This window comes from Lutra lutra, chromosome 3 (genome assembly GCF_902655055.1).
Source record: "Lutra lutra chromosome 3, mLutLut1.2, whole genome shotgun sequence".
NCBI classification, from domain to species: Eukaryota; Metazoa; Chordata; class Mammalia; order Carnivora; family Mustelidae; genus Lutra; species Lutra lutra.
Genome location: NC_062280.1, coordinates 23,532,789 through 23,557,684, shown reverse-complemented (window position 1 = coordinate 23,557,684; position 24,896 = coordinate 23,532,789).

The window sequence follows — 24,896 nt, the reverse complement described above, 5'->3', positions numbered from 1 at the left end:
GAACTTAGTCTATTCCAGATATAGTAGCATGTAATTCACATTAGCTGAAATCATCATCGTCTCCTATATCATCTCGAGTGTACCAGGAGTGTTACAGGCACAAATATTATTCAATCCTTACAACACCTCTTTTTGATATGTATTATCATTCCCATTTTACAAGTGGGAACAAATAAAAAACAAAACTTTAGAGGAAAAGTTATCCCTTGTGACACAAAGTAAGAGACAGACAAGGACTTCAAACACAGGCCTGGGGACTCTAAAATTTGTGTACGTTATGCTTTGGTGGCTTACCTATGAAAGCTCTGTGATTCTGTCTAGTTGTTGAGCTCATTAGTATAATTCTCTTTCAGAATCCTAACCCTCACCTCATTCCAGCAGTCTCTGTTCCCATGCATGCCTGTCCAATGTGGTGCCTTGGTAGACAGCACAGACCCACGCTGGATCAGAGCTGTTGCCCGTGGTAACAAGCTGCATCAGAGACTGGGTTCAGTTGGGATGTCAGATCACCCTGGAAACACCCTGGGGAGACTTTGGAATTATTCATAATTACCACAAATTGAAAGTGATGAGAAAATTGGTGCTATTTCCCTATCAATCTCTAGAAAGATTATTATGCTATCTACTTACTACCAGGTTTGGGGTTTTGGTTTTTTTTTATTCTTGCTGTGAGAATTTGTTCCATAAGCATCAACATTAATTCCCAATCTTTGTTTTGTAACACTCCTGTATACCTCCAGTTATTTCAAGGTTTGCAGTGAAATTCTTAATTTCCTAACAATATTATATGTAGTTAAACTTTGCTTTAACCTTTTATTATGAAAGAACTCAAACATATTCAATAGTAATAGGAGAGAAACGAACCTCTATGTGCCCATTGATCCATGTTGGACAGTTACTAATAAATATCAAATCTTATTTCATTTATATTCACTCCCACCCCTCCCCCTTACCTACCTCAGGAGTACTTTATAGCAAATTTCAGATATCATCTCATGTCAGTTTGGTTAAATTTTATTTAAATGGTAATGTCATAGGAGCAATTGGGCAAAGAGAAAAATGAGGAAGAGAACATGGGAACAATACAAAAACGCCAGCAAAATGCAGTGAAACTTCTTGTTTTTATTTTATTCCAAGCAGATGAAGCCATGTATCTTTTATTCATTTTTACAGCAGTCAATACTTAATATATATTTTTGATAATGATTATGATGATGATAACTTTGCTAAAATGTGTAGCAAATAATTCCTGAGTGGGTATCGAACACTGATGGAGATAGATAGTAGCAATTCCCAGATGGTAAGAAATTGGGAATCAGTGATGAGTTTGCAATATAAAGCACTAGTGTGTTTTCTATTACTGACCAAATCAAGGGGGTATTTTCTTATAGTGTACTGGGGGAGATGTTCTTGGCAACAGAATCTTTTTGTATACTATATATTATATTCAAGATAATCTCTGTAGCATCCAAACAACTCTGACATTAAAGCTTCTTTACTGAGACTTATAGAAAAGGTATGTTAGATTTTGTTTGCTTTTGTATTTCTCATTAATAACTACCAATAACAGAGCTGCAATTGATAATGCTTTTAAATATCAAGTTATTATTTTTAACGTGAATTTGAATGATAATGAAAATACCCTATCTGCATTATAGTTCTTCTTATTTTGTAGAATGTGTCTAATTTTTCAAAAAATGTTTCTGTTCTCAGTCTAATGATGGCATTGAAAACACATATAAATTGGTTAGTAATTTAGCATATCAAAAAATCAAATAATAATTGTCTTTCTCCGATTGACTTATTTCGCTAAGCATGATACCCTCTAGTTCCATCCACGTCGTCGCAAATGGCAAGATTTCATTTCTTTTGATGGCTGCATAGTATTCCATTGTGTATATATACCACATCTTCTTTATCCATTCGTCTGTAGATGGACATCTAGGTTCTTTCCATAGTTTGGCTATTGTAGACATTGCTGCTATAAACATTCGGGTGCATGTGCCCCTTCGGATCACTATGTTTGTATCTTTAGGGTAAATACCCAGCAGTGCAATTGCAGGGTCATAGGGTAGTTCTATTTTCAACATTTTGAGGAACCTCCATGCTGTTTTCCAGAGTGGTTGCACCAGCTTGCATTCCCACCAACAGTGTAGGAGGGTTCCCCTTTCTCCGCATCCTCGCCAGCATCTGTCATTTCCTGACTTGTTCATTTTAGCCATTCTGACTGGTGTGAGGTGATATCTCATGGTGGTTTTGATTTGTATTTCCCTGATGCCGAGTGATATGGAGCACTTTTTCATGTGTCTGTTGGCCATCTGGATGTCTTCTTTGCAGAAATGTCTGTTCATGTCCTCTGCCCATTTCTTGATTGGATTATTTGTTCTTTGGGTGTTGAGTTTGCTAAGTTCTTTATAGATTTTGGACACTAGCCCTTTATCTGATATGTCATTTGCAAATATCTTCTCCCATTCTGTCAGTTGTCTTTTGGTTTTTTTAACTGTTTCCTTTGCTGTGCAAAAGCTTTTGATCTTGATAAAATCCCAAAAGTTCATTTTTGCCCTTGCTTCCCTTGCCTTTGGTGATGTTCCTAGGAAGATGTTGCTGCGGCTGAGGTCGAAGAGGTTGCTGCCTGTGTTCTCCTCGAGGATTTTGATGGATTCCTTTCTCACATTGAGATCCTTCATCCATTTTGAGTCTATTTTCGTGTGTGGTGTAAGGAAATGATCCAATTTCATTTTTCTGCATGTGGCTGTCCAATTTTCCCAACACCATTTATTGAAGAGGCTGTCTTTGTTCCATTGGACATTCTTTCCTGCTTTGTCGAAGATGAGTTGACCATAGAGTTGAGGGTCCATTTCTGGGCTCTCTATTCTGTTCCATTGATCTATGTGTCTGTTTTTGTGCCAGTACCATGCTGTCTTGATGATGACAGCTTTGTAATAGAGCTTGAAGTCCGGAATTGTGATGCCACCAACTTTGGCTTTCTTTTTCAATATTCCTTTGGCTATTCGAGGTCTTTTCTGGTTCCATATAAATTTTAGGATTATTTGTTCCATTTCTATCATATGATCTCCCTGATATGAGGGAGAGGAGATGCAACATGGGGGGTCGAGGGGGTAGGAGAAGAGTAAATGAAACAAGATGGGATTGGGAGGGAGACAAACCATAAGTGACTCTTAATCTCACAAAACAAACTGAGGGTTGATGGGGGGAGGGGGTTGGGAGAGGGGGTGGGGTTATGGATATCGAGGAGGGTATGTGCTATGGTGAGTGTTGTGAAGTGTGTAAACCTGGCGATTCGCAGACCTGTACCCCTGGGGATAAAAATATATGTTTATAAAGCTGTAAAAAAAAAAAAAAAAAAAGAAAGAAAGAAAGGATGAATCCCCAAGTTTTGTAGCAACATGGACGGGACTGGAAGAGATTATGCTGAGTGAAATAAGTCAAGCAGAGAGAGTCAATTATCATATGGTTTCACTTATTTGTGGAGCATAACAAATAGCATGGAGGACAAGGGGAGATGGAGAGGAGAAGGGAGTTGAGGGAAATTGGATTGGAAGGGGAGGTGAACCATGAGAGACTATGGACTCTGAAAAACGATCTGAGAATTTTGAAGGGGTGGGGGGTGGGAGGTTGGGGGCACCAGGTGGTGGGTATTGTAGAGGGCACGGATTGCATGGAGCACTGGGTGTGGTGCAAAAATAATGAATACCGTTATGCTGAAAAAAATAAAAAAATTAAAAAAAAATATCACACCTCAAAAAAAAAATCAAATAATAAGATTTTCAATATATTAATTATTATTTTTGAAAAGTCAATCTCAAATATCAATGTTAAATCTGGGCAAATTTATGCTTCATTAACATCCAGTATTAATTTCAATGTTATGACAATGTGAACCAACAGCTGTCAGTTCTTAAAAATGTAGTAAGAGGGGCACCTGGGTGGCTCAGCGGGTTAAAGCCTCTGCCTTCGGCTCAGGTCACGATCCCAGACTCCTGGGATCGAGCCCCACATCGGGCTCTCTGCTCAGCAGGGAGCCTGCTTCCTCCTCTCTCTCTGCCTGCTTCTCTGCCTACTTGTGATCTCTGTCTGTCAAATAAATAAATAAAATCTTTAAAAAATTTTTTTAAAAATTAAGAAAATTAGGCTATACATCAGTTAACCAATTTAGAAATTATTTTTTTACATTTTATAGGAATATTTGTAATGCCTCAAATTCAATTCATACTAATTAGAATAGCTTTGGTAGTATAATTGGTATTTTACTAAATATGTTGATTTTATAATTGAAAGAAAATGGTTGGTTCTAGATATTAACTCACTCTGCAATGAAAGTTTGTGTTCTTCATCTTATAGCATTTTTATTTTAAAAGAGTAATTTTTTTTTTTTAAGATTTTATTTATTTGTCAGAGAGAGAGGGAGAGAGAGCAAGCACAGGCAGACAGAATGGCAGGCAGAGGCAGAGGGAGAAGCAGGCTCCTGCTGAGCAAGGAGCCCGATGCGGGACTCGATCCCAGGACGCTGGAATCATGACCTGAGCCGAAGGCAGCTGCTTAACCAACTGAGCCACCCAGGCGTCCCTTAAAAGAGTAATTTTATGAATCATTTGTGCTCAGATAATTTCTGTAAAGGTAATATAAGTAAGGATATACCGTAGGCCAGTGGATCTCAACCTTTAGCTCTTGTAAGAATCACCTGGAGGGTTTATTAAAGCACAGATCACTGGGCCCAGCCACACAGTTTCAGTTTCAGGAGGTCTGGGGAGGGCCTCAGTATTTTCCATTGTATTAAGTTTCCAGGTGTTGCTGATGTTGCTAGTCCAGAGACCACACTTTGAGAACTACTGCAGTAGACTAAAATGTTCTAAGAATGCAAGGCTTAAAGTTGTAATAATTATGGAAAGTCTTTTTTAAATGGGTTAGTGCATGGGAAAAGATATAAAGACAGGGGTTGCCATTAACTCTAATACTTTCCCCGATCGCCTCACTCCCTCACTCTCCAGGACTACTTATTCCCCTCCTCTTCTCTCTTCTCTTCTTTTTATTAAACATCTCTTCTTTTCTCAAACATCCCAAGTCCCTTCATCTTTCCCCACTCTTAGCTGATAACAATGCTTCAAATTTTGCCTGAATTAATTCAGGAAATCAGAAGAGAAATTCATCCTCCTGCTGCAGCATTTACCAGCTGGTTTTCATGTTTTCATCTTGTTACAATGGATGCACTTTCCCTGTTCCAGTCTGTAGCTAATCCCTCCACTTACATACTGCATCTCACTCCCGCCCACGTAAGAATTTGCTCCCTTAGTTATTCCTTTCTGTCTTCTGATTTTCTTCTTATCTCACCTGTATTTCATTCATAGTCTGCTTTGCTGAAGTCTCCTTTTTTTTTTTTAATTTTTATTTTAATCAACCTTAAAGACCAGACTGATTCCTGGATCCTCATAATGTGCCAGGATAGTTCACTTGGAGGAGAGAAGCACTTACTGATTGGATCCCATCCCCATTAGCCCAGGGCTGCCCCATGAATCATCAACTCTCATGCACTCCAAGTTGCAGGTGCATGAGTGACAGGTGGGTTTCCTCAGGTGTCCCACAATGTGGTGTCAGAGAAAGCTTTGGCTGTACAGGAAGGTAGGCAGAGGCCCTCCATCTGGGCCTGATGGAAGGTATGGTCAGGTTGCGTCTATGTTACAGACCTGTCTCTATAGCAGTGGCTAGACAGAATAAGAAGTAGAGCTGAGAAGATTTGATTTGGTGCACGAGGGGAGTCGATTCCATGACTTACCTATACAGAGAGTTCTGATGGCTTTAATAAAAAAAAAAAAAAAATTCTTCACAATTGATCTGAGGCTGTGGCAGGGGCATTGATGGTATCTGATACAGACAACAGCCTGCTTCATGCCGTGCCTTGGTAGCTCTATGAGCCCATTGTTCTCTTCAGAAATCTCCAACTGGCATAGTGTTAATTGTTACCCACAACTAGCAATGAGTTAATTATTAGTCTTTATTGTGCAAGTAAGACAGCTCTAATAGTTCATCTCTGCACAACCTGAAAATTAAATTCATTAAAGACCGCTCACGTTGTCATATAAGTCCTTTAAGGTTGTTAGGGGGAGTTGAAGGAATCCTCATGACTCTATTTTTCTTTCTTTCTTCAGGTTCTCATTTTGTCAACAGCCCCCAAGACTTGTAGTTCCAGTTTGAAGTTCAGAGATTAGGACCTTCTCTTTCCTCCACCCAGAATCATTAGTAGTGCTCACATACTGAACCAACGTGAGAAGCATATTAATACACTGATAAGCCATCTCATGGAATTATTATATAGAACCACTTAATACATTGCTTAGGAAAATGTGGTGCTGGACTTTACTCACAGCCATGGAAATGCCAAGGGAAATTACAATAAGATACCTTTTCATATCCAACAGAATGGAAAATTTAATAATAATAACCATATTACTAACTGTTGGTATTAGTGAAGGTGGGGGAAACAGGAACCCTTAACTCTTGCTGTTAGAATGTAAATTCCAAACACTTCAGAGAGCAATTTTATAATACCTAGCATAAAATGTTCTTACACTTAAATCCAGCATTTAATGATACTTAGTATAGGGGAATATTCACATACTTAAGCCCAGCAATTTCTCTTCTGGTGCCTCTTTCTCACAGTTCAGGAGACTAGAACGTCCAAGATCAAAGTGCCCACACATCCAGTGTCTGGTGAGAGCCCTCTTGGTTTGCAGATGGTTGCCTTCCTGATGTATCTTCACAGAGTGGAAAGAGAGGCAAGTTCTATGGTCTCTTCTTATAAAGGCACTAATCCCATCATCGGGGCTCCACCCACCCTCCTGACTTCATCTAAATCTAATTGCCTCCCCAAGTTTACACCTCCAGATTGGGGATTAGGGCTTCAGCACATCAAACTGGGAGGATATAAACCTTCAGTGCACACCACTCTCTATATACCTCTCAGTAAGATCTCTATGTGTTATTTCAAAAATACTATGTTTCATTGCAAAAGGGTACATACAGTGCGATATAATTTATCCTATTCAGAAACCTCTAAAATAAGAGAGTGCATCGTTTGTGGAAGCAGTTCTAAGTAGTAAGTAAATTAAAAAAAAAATACATAGGAATGATGAATAAGGACTCTGGGACAGAGGAGACTTTTCTGAGCATGGAAGCAGGGAGAGAGACAAAGGATGGCCCTTTTTGTAAGAGTTTAGTTTTAGAGAGAGGAAAAAGAGGGGAGAAATTGTTGTGCAGGGGAGTGGCGCAGGGGAAAGAAAGAGAAGAATAATGAGTGGGAGAAGAGGAGCACAGAAGGTCAAGGTTATGCTAATCCTGATGGTGGATACGTAAGTGCCTACGGTCTGATTTTCTGTTAGGTTTGTGGGTTGCTTTTCCCATAATAAAATGTTTATAAAAACATAATGCTAGGTTTACTTTTGTAAAATAGAAAAGGCTTCATTCATAACTAGCTGCTGCTTTATTGCTGAAATACTGATGGTTGCCAGAGGGAAGGTGGGTGGGTGAAGGGAGGTGGGGGATTCAGGTTTCCAGGTATGGAATGAGTACGCCACAGGAATAAAAGACACAGCATAAGGAATACAGTTAATGATACCATAATAGTGATGTAACGGGATAGATGGTGACTATACTTGTAGTGAACATAGCACAATGAATAAACCTATCAAATCACTAAGTTGTACAGCTGAAACTAATGGAACATTTTGTGTCAAACACTAAAAAAAAACCAAAAACCAAAAAACAAAAAAAAACGTTTAAAGAGATCACCATTGCAACACTATGTATACAAGGTATTGGGGGCCTAAATTCTTTTATTTTATGTGTGTTTATTCTCAGAGTTCCTTTCAAAGTTCAAGATAAGTTTCCCCTATTTTGCTGTCAGATGTTACAACAGGGGGTGAGAATCACAGCTGGGGAACTACTTCCTTTTCTTTTTTTTTTTTAAAGATTTTATTTATTTATTTGACAGAGATTACAAGTAAGCAGAAAGAGACAGGAGGAAGCAGGCTCCCCACTAAGCAGAGAGCCCAATGTGGGGCTCGATTCCAGGACCCTGGGATCATGACCTGAGCCGAAGGCCGAGGCTTTAACCTACTGAGCCACCCAGGCAACCCTATTTCCTTTTTTTTTTTTCAAGGTGCTATAATATATCCCTCTGTTACCTAGTTTTTCTTCAGCCCTGAAACAACATAATGACTAGAGCATACCTTTCTTGGCTACAATTAGATCGTACTTGTACTGTCTGATGAGACTTAATGCATTGTGATTGGGGTACCCAGAACTCTGCACTCATAGGAGTGCTTAGTATTATCTGTTATGTGTAGAACATTAGTCCAATTTTTGGAAGAACATCTAATTTCAAAGTTACATTTGCCGGGAGGTGTGGTGAGTCACCTCACTGTCATTACAATGTACTTCTTTATTTTACCCAACTTGAGAATATTGACAGAAATCTTTGTATCCCTAATTGTAATTAGGAAAATCATGCAAGTTTTATTCATTGTTTTCAGAATCACTCCCCCACCTGCTAAGAAAGTCTGGATGTCAAAATTATCTTTTGAAATATGAAATTTGAGAAAAGACTTAAATTATACAATAAGGACAGGGAAAGAAAGCAAACTGCCATTGTCAGCATTCAATAATCACAGAAAAAGATAATTTGGCTAGGTAATATAAAGCAAAAAATGATCTTTTAGGCTGGCTAAGAAGTTCTAACCATCAGAATTAAGGGCGGGATGAGGGGCAGGGAGACAGGTAACCCACCCTGAACAATGATCTGTGTCAAGAATGTAGATAAAGAGAATATTTTAGAATTTTGTTCAGTGTTGAAAGGAATTGTCTTCAGGAAGTCAATCTCAGTGTAAAATTTTTATTTCAATCTCTAGAAGCATGAGACATAAAAATACGTATGTACACACACACACACACACACACACACACACTCACCACCACTGGTCACTAGGGGACAAAAAAGCAATGATCATGTTTGTATTTCTCTGGGTAGAGTCATTATTCTTTCGTTTTGTTTCTTTTGTTTGCTTATTTCTCCTAAGAGCTTTGCTAGGCACTCAGGAGAAAGACTTTATCACCATGTTTATTCAGTATTTAGTCTGCGTTTCCAACCTTCTCAAGGCCTTTTCATACTTTCTGGCACAGAAGTGATCTTTCAACTCCCTAGGCAATGCTCCAAGTTCACTTCAACCACAGGGATTTCTGATCCATTGCTCAGTCACCTTTTCACTATCTGTCCTACCAGCCCAGCCTCATTTCATTACCTCACATTCTAGGATCCGTCATTGTGACCTTACTCCCCTTCTTTGCTACTCTCTCCTGAAGTTTTTGCCCTCAGACCCCAAAACTAATTAAAACCATCCTTCTCCTTGTCCTCCACCTGTATCTGAGCTGCTCTGTGGAGCTGGAGAACAATGCATGGCTACAGGGACTGGTCATAGTTTAAAATGATCACAGCTGTAAGGCAGGTCCTCAGCGTTGTCCAGCAGCCTCCCTCCTTTCCTCAGGTCGATCAGTTCCCCAGTCATTTATACCTTCTCTTCGATCCTCAAACTTCCAACATTCCTTCTTTCCTCCCCACCTCAGCTCAGTATGTTGCTTTTTTTTTTTCCCACTGAGAAAATACATCAGTGAAAAATAAGCTCCTTATTTTCCAACATCTGTATCCACCTCCCTCCCAACACCAGCTCCTTATGCTTTGCCTTCTTTTTGTAAGGAGACCCTTGACAACCCTCTCAAAAACTCACCTTGAGGGGCGCCTGGGTGGCTCAGTGGGTTAAGCCGCTGCCTTCGGCTCAGGTCATGATCCCAGGTCCTGGGTTCGAGCCCCACGTCAGGCTTTCTGCTCAGCAGGGAGCCTGCTTCCTCCTCTCTCTCTGCCTGCCTCTCTGCCTACTTGTGATTTCTCTCTGTCAAATAAATAAATAAAATCTTAAAAAAAAAAAAAAACTCACCTTGACTCCCTAATTCTAATTCTATCCCTTGTTTTATTTTTCTTCATAGTTGTGATCATCATAACTATTGTGGCCTATTGTGTATTTATAATGCAGCCCCCATGAAATCATATACTTTGTCTATTTTCTTGAATAGCTTCTGAAACATAGAATAGATGCTCAATAATATTTATTAAGTGAACAATGAAAATTTCTATTAACTTCATGGAATATCTACCCCAATTTAATTATTACTGATTCAAAGAGAAGGGTGTAGTGTGAGAATTAGAAAGTTCTCCCTTGCAACATGAGTCAGAACTTTGTTGATCCAGAATGTTCCACTGGTTCTTACTTAATGAATTTATTTTCCCTCTCAGAGGCCAGTTCATATTCACTTTATTCCCACCCTTGCCACAATATTCTGATGTTATATTTGATACATTATCTCCTGTTATGTAAATGATTCACTCCATCCATACATGCATAATTTCATGTCTGCTCGACAAGCTTGACAGCATTTTTCGTGTTGATTTTGTCTTTGATGATTATATGAAGGGAGCACATTATTTAAATGTTAACATAATAAAGGGAACACCCTTATGGTAACAGTCATTTCAGGCAGTGATGACTTATCCCTTATTTATTAATTAAGTGGGATGAATGCTAACCAAGGGGACTTATTTATTTTGCTGATAATTGATTTTTCTGATAATTGAACAAAAACATGCCAAATGGAACATGAAACATTTTAGCCCATGATTATGTCTCATCCTTAATGGAGCCAAGAGGATAGAAGATGAAAGGCACTCATGCTGCATAGCATTCCAAAAGTTTTCTTTTCCCACCCACTTACTGTTTTCTTTCCTTTGTGTATCCAGCCAGGATCCAAAATTTAGTGCTAAGTCACGGATCACAGGATGAATTCCTTAATCTGGGCAAGTCCTTAAAGTCTTGGAAATGACCCTGGCATAGGAAAACAGATTCTCAGCAAACATTTAGGGAGTGTACTAGATACTCAAAAGTCAAGTAGTACCCAGACAACACTTCAGGCTGCTGAAATTCAAAGGCAATAGTATTTATAAGCAAATGCCAAAGGTGTCTCTGATGTCATGCTATTGCTGCCTATATATTTGGGTGTCATTAAGAGTCATTGCCACAGGAAAACAAAACTAATATGTAACTTAAAAATGCTAAGTAGTTTGAAAAAAAAATACACCTTAGTCTAGTGTTTTTGGTTAAATTTTCTTCAGAACAAATTAAGAGCTAGGTTTTAGAACTTTAGCCACTTTTGGAAGTGGTGTCTTTTTCTCCCCCTCAGTATAGTTAGGTCTTGGCATCTTCCTTCCAATGGTTCTCTGCAAATGGGGTTCTGTAGATTTGGCTTCTAGTCCCTCTCCTGCCACTCAAGGCAACAGGACAGGGCCTAGGCTAGCCAAAGTCTTTGGACCAGTGATCTTTGGCCATGAGAAGCCTCCTCCATTTACCCAAGAGTGCCATACAAAATGGCATGTGTTCTATGTTTTTCCATGTGTTCTATGATCTGAAAAAGATTGGTTAATATATTTATTCAAAAACATGTTTTGAATATCTACTGTGGAAATCTGGGAATACATCCTGGGGATATAAAGGTGAATAAAACTCACACCTCAGTGGTCTCTAAGCAATACATCTTCTCTAAAATTCTATCATGTATTTCTGTTACTTCAAAATGACCAGTTGGCCAAAAATATAAGTACATCAAAGGAGAGAGTATAGATGACTGAGTGAATGTGGAAAGTACAAAATATTGGGGCTTATGAAAGAAAATACTGGAGTTCTTGCTACAACTATTTATAATCGTTTATCTCTTGAGGACACATTTCTAGTTTTGCTTTCCTTTTCTTGGCTATCTTTCAAGCTGTTTCTTATTATTTTCACAAGGATTTTAAGTAAACATTTTATTTGTATAGGAAGGAAAAACAAAACAAAATGATTTTTAATTATTAAACATAATCAGAAATTAATTCAAATGTAGGATGTCTCAATTCCATAACAGCAACATCATTAAATATTACGAATAGATTAAATATCGCAAAATACTTCTTAGGGCAATCACAAATAAGTGAATGGGGTTATGACCTTTTAAGATGATCCTTACCCTCTCCACAAAAATTGAAACCTATAGCTATGCTGTGTTACTCAAGCCTCTGTGTAGCTTATTTAGCTATTTGTAGCACTGTATGGTTCTTTCTTTCTTTCTTTTTTTTTAATGAACATATAATGTATTATTAGCCCCAGGGTAAAGGTCTGTGAATCACCAGGTTTACACACTTCACAGCACTCACCATAGCACATACCCTCCCCAATGTCCATAACCCCACAACCCTCTCCCTCTCCCCCTCCCCCCGGCCACCCTCAGTTTGTTTTGTGACATTAAGAGTCTCTTATGGTTTGTCTCCCTCCCGATCCCATCTTATTTCATTTATTTTTTTCCTACCCCCCAACCTCCCCATGTTGCATCTCCACTTTCTCATATCAAGGAGATCATATGATATTGTCTTTCTCTGATTGACTTATTTCGCTAAGCATAATACTGTATGGTTCTTTCTAAAAGAGTTTGTTTATTGATATGATGCTTGACAATAACAGCAGATACATAGGAATAGTAAAATTTGGCAACAGATTGCAAAGTCTTACATGAAAATGTGGCCACTCTACAGGAACACAAGCTATTTCCAGACAATTAAAAGAGCACACATGTTTATATTTTATGCACATCCATCAAAAATATTGAAAGCAGCTTAAAATATTTTTTTAAAGTAACACTTTTTAATAATCAAAAATCGGTTTAAATATGTATGTTTTACTTAAAAATAGTGAAATTATAATTCTGAGCATGGATTTCTTTCCATGACAGTCCTGTGAGGTAAGTATTCTATTATACTGTGTTTAGGAACAACATTCTCAAAAATTGATAGTGATAAAGAATTTTCTTTCTCTTATCATGGTTTGCTGGAGGATTCCTCACATATTTTGATCTCCTACTAAGTGGCAGTTATGTGGAGATATAGGCTTCAACTGTTTAATGTCAGTGACACATTCATGAAAATCTGATGCTCTGCACAATATGCTAACTGATAGACCATTTCCCTTTTTATAAATATGTGAGCAATTTTAATGTGTTACTTGCCCACCCAAAGCCCTCAATCAGTGTCCTAAAAGGTAAACAAGATAAAGAAACTGCCTATGTGTGAGGAACACACAATCACACTAGGAAGTAAAATAATCAAACTATCAATTATTGTTCACCAATCAATATTTGATTCCTATGCAGTTTTTTTATGTGGGTGGAAACATACTATATATTCACTTTGTTGACATTTATGTATTCTCAAATTTTCTACATGTGATTCCGATGGCCTAAGAATTGTATTTAGAAGGTAATTCAAGATTTTCCCCAAATATTATTTTGTTAAAAACGTAGTTAGTTTGGGCACATACATTGATTTTTGGTAAACATCAGCCAAATTCTCTGAAATTTGGGTACTGTAAACCAAAACGAGTTCCTCAAAGAAAATGTTAACTGGAAGATATTCTGGAGAATGTTCCTATATTCTTTCATGTACTTTTCATAGATTCTAGCAATTAGCCATTATTTCCCCATTTTTACAGATGGGAGAATTGAGGTTCAGAGAGCTTGAGTGTCTTGTAAAAGGTCTTTTGTATGCTAAAAGTGCCCATAAGCATTTGTATCAAAATTTAATAAAATTCATTTTTTTTAGATAGTGTGTTGATTTTTCCAGAATCCAGAGCAGGTAAACTATCTCCTTTCATAAAAAAAAAAAAAAATCTTCATTCTCCAAAATCTTTTGTAGTATTTTGTTTCCTGTGAATACTGAATAAATTATTTGCTGACTACTATGTGTCCAACCCCTCCAATCCTTTTACTTCAAAGAGTAAAAAGGTGGTAACTCTGGTTTGTACAGATTAAGAGAAAGAATGGTAACTTTCACCTCTGGATATAGTATTGTCTTTCCTATATCTAAATTATATCTAGTGCATTATATTAAATCCATGTAATTTCAATATTTACATTAAATTTTCTCTTTTTAAAAGTGTCCATATTAATAGTTTACATCCTCAACAATTTTCTTCTTTTCTCTTTGTACCCCATCTCCTTGTATTGTTATCACAAAAAATACCACCTTCTATTGTGGCAAAGGAAGGGTTTTCTTTTTTCAGTTATTTAGTTTGTGTGAAATTCAATAATTTCCATCAAAATAGAAATAGAAAGTCATTGCATCCACTATTATCTGTCTGAACCAAAGGCATAATTCTATTATCATTCTGTTTTTAGAAACTCAGTTTCCTAGATTTGTGTTGAAAACCATGATTACACAGTGGACAACCAATGTGGGTCTTCTAATTCATACTGCCTTTTTTTTTTTAAATCAGAAAACAGGAAAGAATTGTCTTAGATTAGCAATATTGTTGATGACTTTAATCACATTTCTCCTTCTGAGTACCTGAATACTGAAAATGAATGGCTGATTATACCTACCTGCTAGCAACTAACCACATAAGTGTTTATTAGGATAGTGTCCCTGCATTTTCTAGAAATGCCAAGTGTTCAAGATGGTTTTAAGTTTACTATGACTTTTCATCCATAAGGCTGGGAAGTTCTTGAAGGTGTTTTCAAAATGCTAATATGTGGGAAAATACAATGTTTTTTACTTTGCTAAGATTTCTGAAATTTTTACTTTTTCAGATGTCCCTAAAATGTAATCCTATCCACCTTTACATAGAAAAGGGTGTTCTTTTTTTTTTTTTAAGATTTTATTTATTTATTTGACAGAGAGAGAGATCACAAGTAGGCAGAGAGAGGGGGGGAAGCAGGCTCCCTGCTGAGCAGAGAGTCTGATGCGGGGCTCCATCCCAGGACCCTGAGATCATGACCTGAGCCGAACGCAGAGGCTTAATCCACTGAGCCACCCAGGTGCCCCTAAAAGGGTGTTAATCTTAGTGACTGTTTTGGTACTTAATATCAACCTCTCATTAAGAATTTCTAGTTGGTTTATAAATTGAGAAATAAGTTCAGTTTAGACATTATTTTTCACTTCAAGAAGTCTCACCAGTGTTTTCCTACAAATGTCCAGATATCCATTACACTTTTTTCCCTTTTTTTCTCAGAGGAAATCTATTGTTTGATTCCTTGTCTCATGCTCTTTGACTTTCAGTTCTGTGTATGTGTCTGATCTTCCTTCCAATATTAAGTATTGCCATTGAATATATCAGCTGTGTGGTCTGATGGCCAGACGAAATACTGTAGAGTCATTTTCTGTAGGCTTTCAGTGTATAAATCATCTTTACTCTTTTGAATGAAAAATTTCATTAATATTAATAGGTTTAATATACAGAAAATTACTTAAATCGGTTAGCTAAGAATTTTGATGTTCACAGTGAATCAGTGTATATAGACTCTGTATTAATACAGTTTCCTTGTTTGACCTTTATTTTCCTTTATTCAATTGAATAAATATATTTTTAATTTTTTTAAAATTTTATTTATTTATTTGTCAGGGAGAGAGAGCACAAGCAGGGGGAGCAGCAGGCAGAGCAGGAAGAACAGGCAGAGGAAGAAGTAAGCTTCCCTCTGAGCAAGGAGCCCGATGAAGGACTGGATCCCAGGACCCTGGGCTCATGATCTGAGCCGAAGCCAGATGCTTAAACAACTGAGCCACTCAGGCATCCCAACTGAATAAATATTTTTAAGTGCTTACATGGGCTAGAAATTATAGGAGATAAAAAATGAAGCATATATCCTGTCCTCTAGTTGTTGACTTCCTTACAAACCTAAGAGTACACTCTTCCTTCTTGCAGATCCATTAGAGTATCTGCATGTATTTGTGGTCCCTCCTTGTGGGAGGAGTGTACATCTTTGTCCTGCTGACATCAGGTGTGCCAGATGCCTGGCTAATGAAATATGAGTGAAAGTGGTAGTACCAATTCTGAGCAGAAGCTTTAAGAGCCACAGTTTTTTCCTCCTTCTATGAGACCTGCAGTGTACTAAATCAGGGCTACTCTTTCACCTTGGATCCCAGAATAAAAACAATATGGAACCTAGGTGAAGCTCATTCTGATGAACCTGTGGTTTGAGCAAGTATTGACCTTTTTTGTTTGCAAACCATTGAAAAATTGAAGTGGTTTATTGTAACAGCATGATTTAGCCTCAACTCCCTGATACATTCGTCTAATCCCTTGCATTCCTTCCATTTATTTATCTATTATTTAATGTATACATTTTTAGCAAGAATTTAAGGTGATTTACAAAGACACATAAAATCAATAAAGGATCCTGAATTAAAACGGAGGTGAATCAATGAAAACAAAGATGGCACAAAAGAGTGGAATGAAAGATGAAGCAAAAAAACCCCACACACCTACCAAAGTTGGTCACACAAATGGCTCTAAATTTTCCAAAATAGGAAAAAGAGAGAGAGAGAGAGGAACATTTAATTAATTCAGCAGTTTCTGAGGTGGTATTCTTGATATTAGAGATTTTTTTCTCTAGAAGTTTTTTATAAGGTAAGTAAAAACATGCATTCTAAGGCTAATTTAAAAAGTTAACTATATCATATTGAAGCACATTATTTAGGGATGAAGTGTGGGTTACAGTGTGCCACTCAGTTGAAACCTACCATATGTTATACCATATTGTTTTCTAAGTTATGAATCCTACTTCTCTAAAATCATTAAATATACTTTGGGGCAGGAAGTAGGGGTCTGGTGCAGGATTTCAAATTTCTGATGACTCTGAACACCTTTTACAGAGATTTGGATGCAGAAATAGTCAGTATTGTTTTGTTGATAATGGGAATATTAAACGTAGAGAAATGAAGAAAAGGATCTATTCATGATTGTATATCATTCTATCACACTGATATATCTTTTTTAAAGAATTTTTTTTAAATTTATTTGACAGAGAGAGAGAAATCACAAGTAAGCAGAGCAGCAGGCAGAGAGAGAGGGGGAAGCAGGCTCCTCGCGGAGCAGAGAGCCCGATGCGGGGCTCGATCTCAGGACCTTAAGATCATGACCCGAGCTGAACGCAGAGGCTTAATCCTCTGAGCTGCCCAGGCGCCCCCGCATTGATATATCTTAATTTATTTTAGGAACTTGCCTTTTTGAATTTTCAGATTTTCTCTAGTTTTTGTTATTGCATGTATTACAATGATGAGTATCTTTGAGTATAAATTGTCTGCATGTTTTATTACTCTCTTAAAGTTGATCCCTGAAAGTAAAATTGAGTCAAAAGGAGATATCTCATTAAATATTACTGATTATATATCCAAACTTCCTTCTTGAAAAGATGAGACCATTTATTGCTTCTAGTAGTATTAAGTGTACCACTCTTATCATACCAATATTGTCACATCTATGCATTCAGTAGTATTATTCTTAAAAATATTAATGTGTAGGTGAAAGAACATCTCATTTTTAACTCCAATTTTCTTGATTAGGTTAAACTTTTAAAAATGATTTTTTTGTCATTTGTGTGTTATGTATTCTGGTGTTCTAGTGTTTTCTTATTAATTAATATAGATTCCATATTTTCTCAGATTTGTTACAAATATCTTTAACCCCATCTGTTGTTTAGCTTTTCTTTTTTTTTTTTCAAACTATTGGTTTTTTGAAGATACACAACCAATTCTTTTTTTTTCTTTTAACTATACCAGCTTTTAGTGACAATTAATTATTGTGATTTATTAAAATAGATGGAAAAACAAAACAAAACAAAACCTGTTTATCTCAGCACTTAAGTCAGTAACCAGATCTGCAGAGGCATCATTTCACTCAGAGAGAAATGGGTGGCCACTGGCCAGCTAATCTAGGAAAAGAAGACAATAATCTGGCCCCATTTGTTCTAGTGGTATGATGGGACTACGGTAGGGGAAATCACACAATCTTGCAATGAGGATTCTAGAGTTTGGGAACTTTTGTCTAGTTCAAAAGAAAAATACTCCCAACTACCATTAGCAAAAATTAGACTGACAAATGAGTCAATTGGATTATTTATTGATTTTTTTAGTTAAGTTTTTATTTCATAATTGAGGGTTACTTATAGTAAAAGTAAACATCATTAGGCTTGTGGATCACTTGTTACTTTAATCTATATAAAACTATACAAGCCTTGCATATATTAGTGTAGGTAACAGTGAATAAATTCTAATAATAATAATAATTATAGCCATCATTTACTGAGTGCTTACTATGTGCTAGTCACTATTCCAACCGCTTTACATTTAACCCACATTCTAAACCAGTGATATAGTTGCTAATATTATCCTGAAATTGATGCATGGGAAACTCAGGTAACTTATCCAAGGTCACACAGTGAGTTACTGGTGGTGTCAGGGTACTATTTAAGGTAACTCAACTCTAGAGCTTACCATCCTACTACGTATAATATTATTTAATTATATTGGAAAAAAGTGTCAAACTCTATATTCTCTCATCAGATTAAATCTAAAGAAATACTTACACTGGGAATCTGATGTTTATATTTTAACTTTCTCATTGGTGAGAGTATAAAAATAAGGTTTTTAAACTCATCAGTTATCTCAAAGTTCCCATCTAAGTTCCATATAATAATTTATATAGAAATAAACATTACTTCCTTGCTGTTTTGTTTTAATCTACCAGCCAAATTAATAGCTTTCATGTATTTCTTGAAAAATAGAATTGCTTTACTTGATTATCATTGTCATGATGGAAACCTGCAGATAATTAATAAAGCTTTTGTGGTAACAAATATGAGACTAAAAGAAACCAGCTGGGGAAACTACCAACATCCTCATTCAGCCATTCAGAATGAAATTATAATTTTAATGAGCCTTAAAATTATCCATTTGGCTGTAAAGGCAATAAACCATACCTCACTTGATATTCCTTTATGGCTGATGAACTCAGTATTGTGTAGGCAAGAAAGAGCACATCATTTGTCTTTGATATGTAGACTGATGCATATAGATTTCCAAAGGAATTTCAATAGATTTTAACTGTTCAAAAATACCAGTAAAACTGAAAAGAAAATATTTTATGATGTGTGACTCTTTTGATCTTTTAGCGACACTTTTAATCTTTGGTAACACAAAATATACGTAACAAAAATTAGTCAAACCAAAAAACAATTTCTGAAGGTCTGAATTATTATTTGAAAGAAATAGAAGAAATCTTAGTTGTAAGGGGAAAATTCCGAATTGAAAATAGTCTGTTTCAGAATTAATTAATAAACTATAATGCTAATCTTATTCATAACATTGACTCACCATTTGGACAAATCAAATGAACTCTTTAGGCTTTAGTTTCCTCACCTGTAAAATGAAAGCATTAGGTTAGATGATCTCTAAGATCCTTACTACTTTAGGATTGACCTACTCCAAGGCATTTTGTGGTTTGCAATGGCTCAGTTTTATTATTCTGCTGTAGCTGAGTATCCATTAGGGCATAGCTGAAATCGCACTATTTAATTAGACATTCATGTAGTGATATTATCAGCTATTATTTTTTATTTGTCCCTTAATATGTGGTCTTCTGAAAATAGAAAACTAAATTAAGCATTTTACCAAAAGTTTGTGGCAGAATTAACAAGATGAACATATGTAAAGTGACTAACAATGTCTATGACATAGGTGTTCACTAGAGAGGACCTATTTTTATAATTAACAAGGTCTACTCAGAACGCTGAGGAAACTTTCTGGTTATTCTTCCATCTCTGATAAAGAATAGATGAGTGATTTCTTTACAAATTAACTGTTTGATATGTTCACAAGGTTGGATGTGCTCCTTAGAAGGCTCTGGAAAAAGGATAATGACAATGCTCATTTCTCCTACGTATTTCCTCTGCCATACTTTTCTCTGTACTAACCCATTCATTAGATGTTCATAAACAACACTTGTTTAGGTCAGAAAAAAAAAAACCCAATATGCTATTCAAACTCCAAGTTTTACTGGGTTTGAATATTCAGTGTGTTTAGTTTGTTTATGAAAATGAAAACAGTCATGTGGACATTGTGGGTGCACATACCAGATGATTTTGTAGGTCACATTTATACCATAGGTTAGAACTTTAGAACCTGTGTAAATTAAACAGAAAGATTATAGACAAAAAAATGCCAATTAGTTCTGCTTCTTATTTCATTTTTCTGAGAACAATTGTTAAAAATGAGTTCACAATTAATTTTAAAACTTTGAAGCTGCACTTCCCTTTTTTGTTCTGATAGAAATAAATACAAGTCTGTCTCATTATATTCATCATGGGCTATACTGCCAGATGATTCTACCTGATCTTTCAGGGATTTTCAGAAGTGGATGAATTTATACATAGTTATAGCCTAAGAATGTCTCTTATAGTGGGAAGAAGACTATCCTCTAGAGAGATGTAGTGGGTATATTTTCAAGGACCCTGGGTTTTTCCCACTATCTCCTCCCGTAATGTACTCCCAACCATTCTTTTCTGGGCTCGAAGTAAGATTTGCTTTTGCCCAAGTGTCTTGACACATAGCAGAATATGTGTAATTCCAGCGGTGAACAATATTTTGGCTGAGTGAGGAGTCCAGTAAAATAGAACCCATCAGAGATCAGTGTTGCTGGGTTCAACAGCATTGATTGAAAAGTGGAGGTGGATGAATGATTGAGGAACTCTAAAACCCTGTAAAAGAAAATGTATATGGCATAATGCCAAAATAAAATAGATCATTTTTAAAATGTATTGTTTATTTTTTATTTAAATTCAGTTAATTAACATAACGTATTATTAGTTTCAGAGGTAGAGTTCAGTGATTCATCAGTCTTATATAATATCCAGAGCTCATTACATCACATGCCCTCCTTAATGTCCATCACCCATTTACCTCATTGCCCCACACCCCTCCCCCCCAGCAACACTCAAGTTTGTTTTCTATGATTAAAAGTCTCTTCTGGTTTTTCTCCCTGTCTAATTTTGTCTTGTTTTATTTTTCCCACCCTTCCCCTATGATCTTGTTTGTTTCTTAAATTATACATATGAATGAGATCATTTGATAATTTTCTTTCTCTGATTGACTTATTTCACTTAGCATAATACCCTCTAGTTCCATCCATGTCATTGCAAATGGCAAGATTTGATTTTTTTTTTTTGATGGCTGAGTAGTATTCTATTGCATATATATACCACATCTTCTTTATCCATTCATCTGTTGATAGACGTCTGGGCTCTTTCCATAGTTTGGCTATGTGGACATTGCTGCTATAAACATGGGGGTACAGGTGCCCCTTTGGATCACTACATTTATATCTTTGGGGTAAATCCCTAGTAGTGCATTTGCTGCATGATATGGTAGCTCTATTTTAACTTTTTGGGGAACCTCCACACTGTTTTCCAGAGTGGCTGCACCAGCTTGTATTCCCACCAACAGTGTAGGACAGTTCCCCTTTCTCTGCATCCTCACCAGCATCTGTCATTTGCTGACTTGTTAATTTTAGCCATTCTGACTGGTGTGAGGTGGTGTCTCATTGTGGTTTTGATTTGTTTTTCCCTGAGGTCCAGTGATGTTGAGCATTCTTTGGAGGAATGTCTATTCATGTGTTCTGCCCATTTCTTGATTGGATTATTTTTGTTCTTTGGGTGTTGAGTTTGATAAGTTCTTTATAGATTTGGGGGGATAGTCCTTTATCTGACAAGATAATTTTAAATATCTCCTTCCATCGTGTCCATTGTCTTTTGGTTTTGTTGACTATTTCCTTTGATGTGCAAAAATTTTTTTCATCTTGATGAAGTCCAGTAGTTCATTTTTGGCTTTGTTTCCCTTGCCTTGGACATGTGTCTAGAAAGAAGTTGCTGCAGCTGAAGTCACAGAGGTTGCTGCTTGTGTTCTTTTCTAGGATTTTGATGGTTTCCTGTCTCACGTTTAGATCTTTCATCTATTTTGAGTCTATTTTTGTGTGTGGTGTAAGGATATGGTCCAGTTTCATTCTTCTGCATGTTGCTGTCCAGTCTGCCCAACACCATTTGTTGAACAGACTGTCTTTTTTTCCACTGGATATTCTTTTCTGCTTCGTCAAAGATTAGTTGACCATAAAGTTGAGAGTCAATTTCTGGGTTCTCTATCATGTACCATTGATCTGTGTCTATTTTTGTGCCAGTAGCATACTGTTTTGATGATTATAGCTTTGTAACAGAGCTTAAAGTCTGGACTTGTGATGCCACCAGTTTTGGTGTTTTTTTTTTTTTTTTCAACATTCCTTTGGCTATTTGGGGGTCTTTTCTGGTTCCATACAAACTTTAGGATTATCTCTTTCAGCTCTGTGAAAAATGTTGATGGTATTTTGATAAGATTGCATTGAATGTGTAGATTGCTGTAGGTAGCATAGAAACTTTAACAATATTTGTTCTTCCAATCCATTAGCATGGAAAAATTTTTTTTTAAAGATTTATTTGACAGAGAGAGAGAGATCACAGATAGGCAGAGAGGCAGGCACAGAGAGAGGGGTAAGCAGGCTCCCTGCCGAGCAGAGAGCCCGATATGGGGCTCAATCCCAGGACCCTGAGATCATGACCTGAGCCGAAGGCAGAGGCTTAACCCACTGAGCCACCCAGGTGCCCCAGTATGGAACATTTTTCCATTTCTTTGTGTCTTCCTCAATTTCTTTCATGACTGTTCTATAATTTGCTGGGTATAGATCCTTTGCATCTTTGGTTAGGTTTATTCCTCGGTATATTATTTGTGGTTTTTGGTGCAATTATAAATGGGATCAGCTCCTTAATTTCTATTTCTTCTGTCTCATTGTTAGTGTATAGAAATGTGACTAATTTCTGTACATGGATTTTTTTATCCTGACACTTTGCTGAATTCCTATAGGAGTTCTAACAATTTGGGGGTGGAGTCTTTTGGGTTCTTCCCACGGAGTATCATGTCATCTGTGAAGAGTGAAAGTTTGACTTCTTCTTTGTTGATCTAGATGTCTTTTATATCTTTTTCTTGTCTGATTGCTGAGACTAGGAATTTAAATACTATGTTGAACAGCAGTGGTGATAGTGGATATCCCTACCATGTTCCTGACCTTAGAGAAAATACCATTGAGAATATCATTGTATTTAATTTTATTTTTGTACATATATAAGTTTCTCTTGTTAAAATTTTGGGATCTAGTTTTATAACAAACAGAACAAAATGTACACAGGACCCAATGTATTGCTCTGTTCAGTTCACCTAATGGTATGCTTTTCTTTTTCTTCTTCTTGTTTTTTTGTTTGTTTGTTTGTTTGTTTGTTTCAGGTCTCTTCTGATTTGTTTAGTGTTTATTTCTTGGGGATCATTGTTGCCATTTCAGTGTTTTGTTCTCTTACTCACCTGTTCTTCTCTGGACAGAATGACATGATAGAAAACTCACCTCAAGAAAGAGAATTAGAGGTAGTACTGACTGCCAGGGACCTAATCAGTATGGATATAAGTAAGATGTCACAGAATAATGATTATAAAGATACTAGATGGGCTTGGAAAAAACATAGGAGACCCTAGAAAATTCCTTTCTGGAGAAATAAAAGAACTAAAATCTAATCAAGTCAAAATCAAGGCTATTAATGAGATGTAATAAACAAATGGAGTCTCTAACTGCTAGGATAAAGGAAGCAGAAGAGAGAATTAGTAATATAAAAGACAAAATGATGGAGAATAAAGAAAAAAGGATAGATAAACAACTACTGCATAATGAGGGGAGAGCCCAAAGTGATGCCATAAAGTGAAACAACATTAGAATAATGGGGATCCCAGAAGAATTTGGGGGTTGGGGGCTGGGCAGAAGGTATATTTAAGCAAATTGTAGCAGAGAACTTCCCTAATTGGGGGAAGGAAACATGCATCAAAATCCAGGAGGCAGAGAACTCCCTCAAAATCAATAAAAATAGGTCAACACCTCCATATGTAATAGTGAAACTTGCAAATCTTAGAGACAGAGAGAAAATCCTGAAAGTGGCTCAGGACAAGAGGTCTATAACCTACAAGGGTAGAAAAAATGAGACTGGCAAAAGACCTATCTACAGAAACCTGGGCCAGAAAGGACTAACATGATGTATTTAGGGTCCTAAATGAGAAAAAATATGCAACCAAGAATACTTTATCCAGCAAGGCTGTCATTCAAAACAGAAGGAGAAATAAAAAGCTTCCAGGACAAACAGAAACTAAAAGAATTTGTGATCACTAAACCAGACCTGCAAGAAATATTAAAGGGGATCCTTTAAGTGAAGAGAGAGCCCAAAACTAACATAGACCAGAAAGGAACAGAGACAGTATACAGAAACAGTGACTTTACAGGTAGTACAATGGCACTAAATTCATATCTTTCAGTAGTTACTCTGAATGTAAATGGGCTAGATGCCCCAATCAAAAGATACAGGGTATCAAATTGGATAAAAAAGCAAGACCCATTGATAAGAGGTTTGCAAGAGAGTCGTTTTAGACCCAAAGACACCTCCAGATTGAAAGTGAGGGGGTGGAAAACCATTTATTATGTTAATGGACATCAAAAGAAAGCTGGGGTAGCAATCCTTACATCAGACAAATTAGATTTTATTTATTTTTAAAAAGATTTTATTTATTTATTTGACAGGGAGATCACAAGTAGAGGCAGGCAGAGAGGCAAGCAGAGAGAGAGAGGGGGTAGCAGTCTCCCTGCTGAGCAGAGAGCCTGATGTGGGGCTCAGTCCCAGGACCCTGAGATCATGACCTGAGCTGAAGGCAGAGGCTTAACCCACTGAGTCATCCAGGTGCCCCCAGACAAATTAGATTTTAAACCATAAACTGTAATAAGCGAAGAGGAAGGACACTATATCATAACTAAAGGGTCTATCCAACCAGAAGATCTAACAATTGTAAATATTTATGCTAATATGGGAGGAGC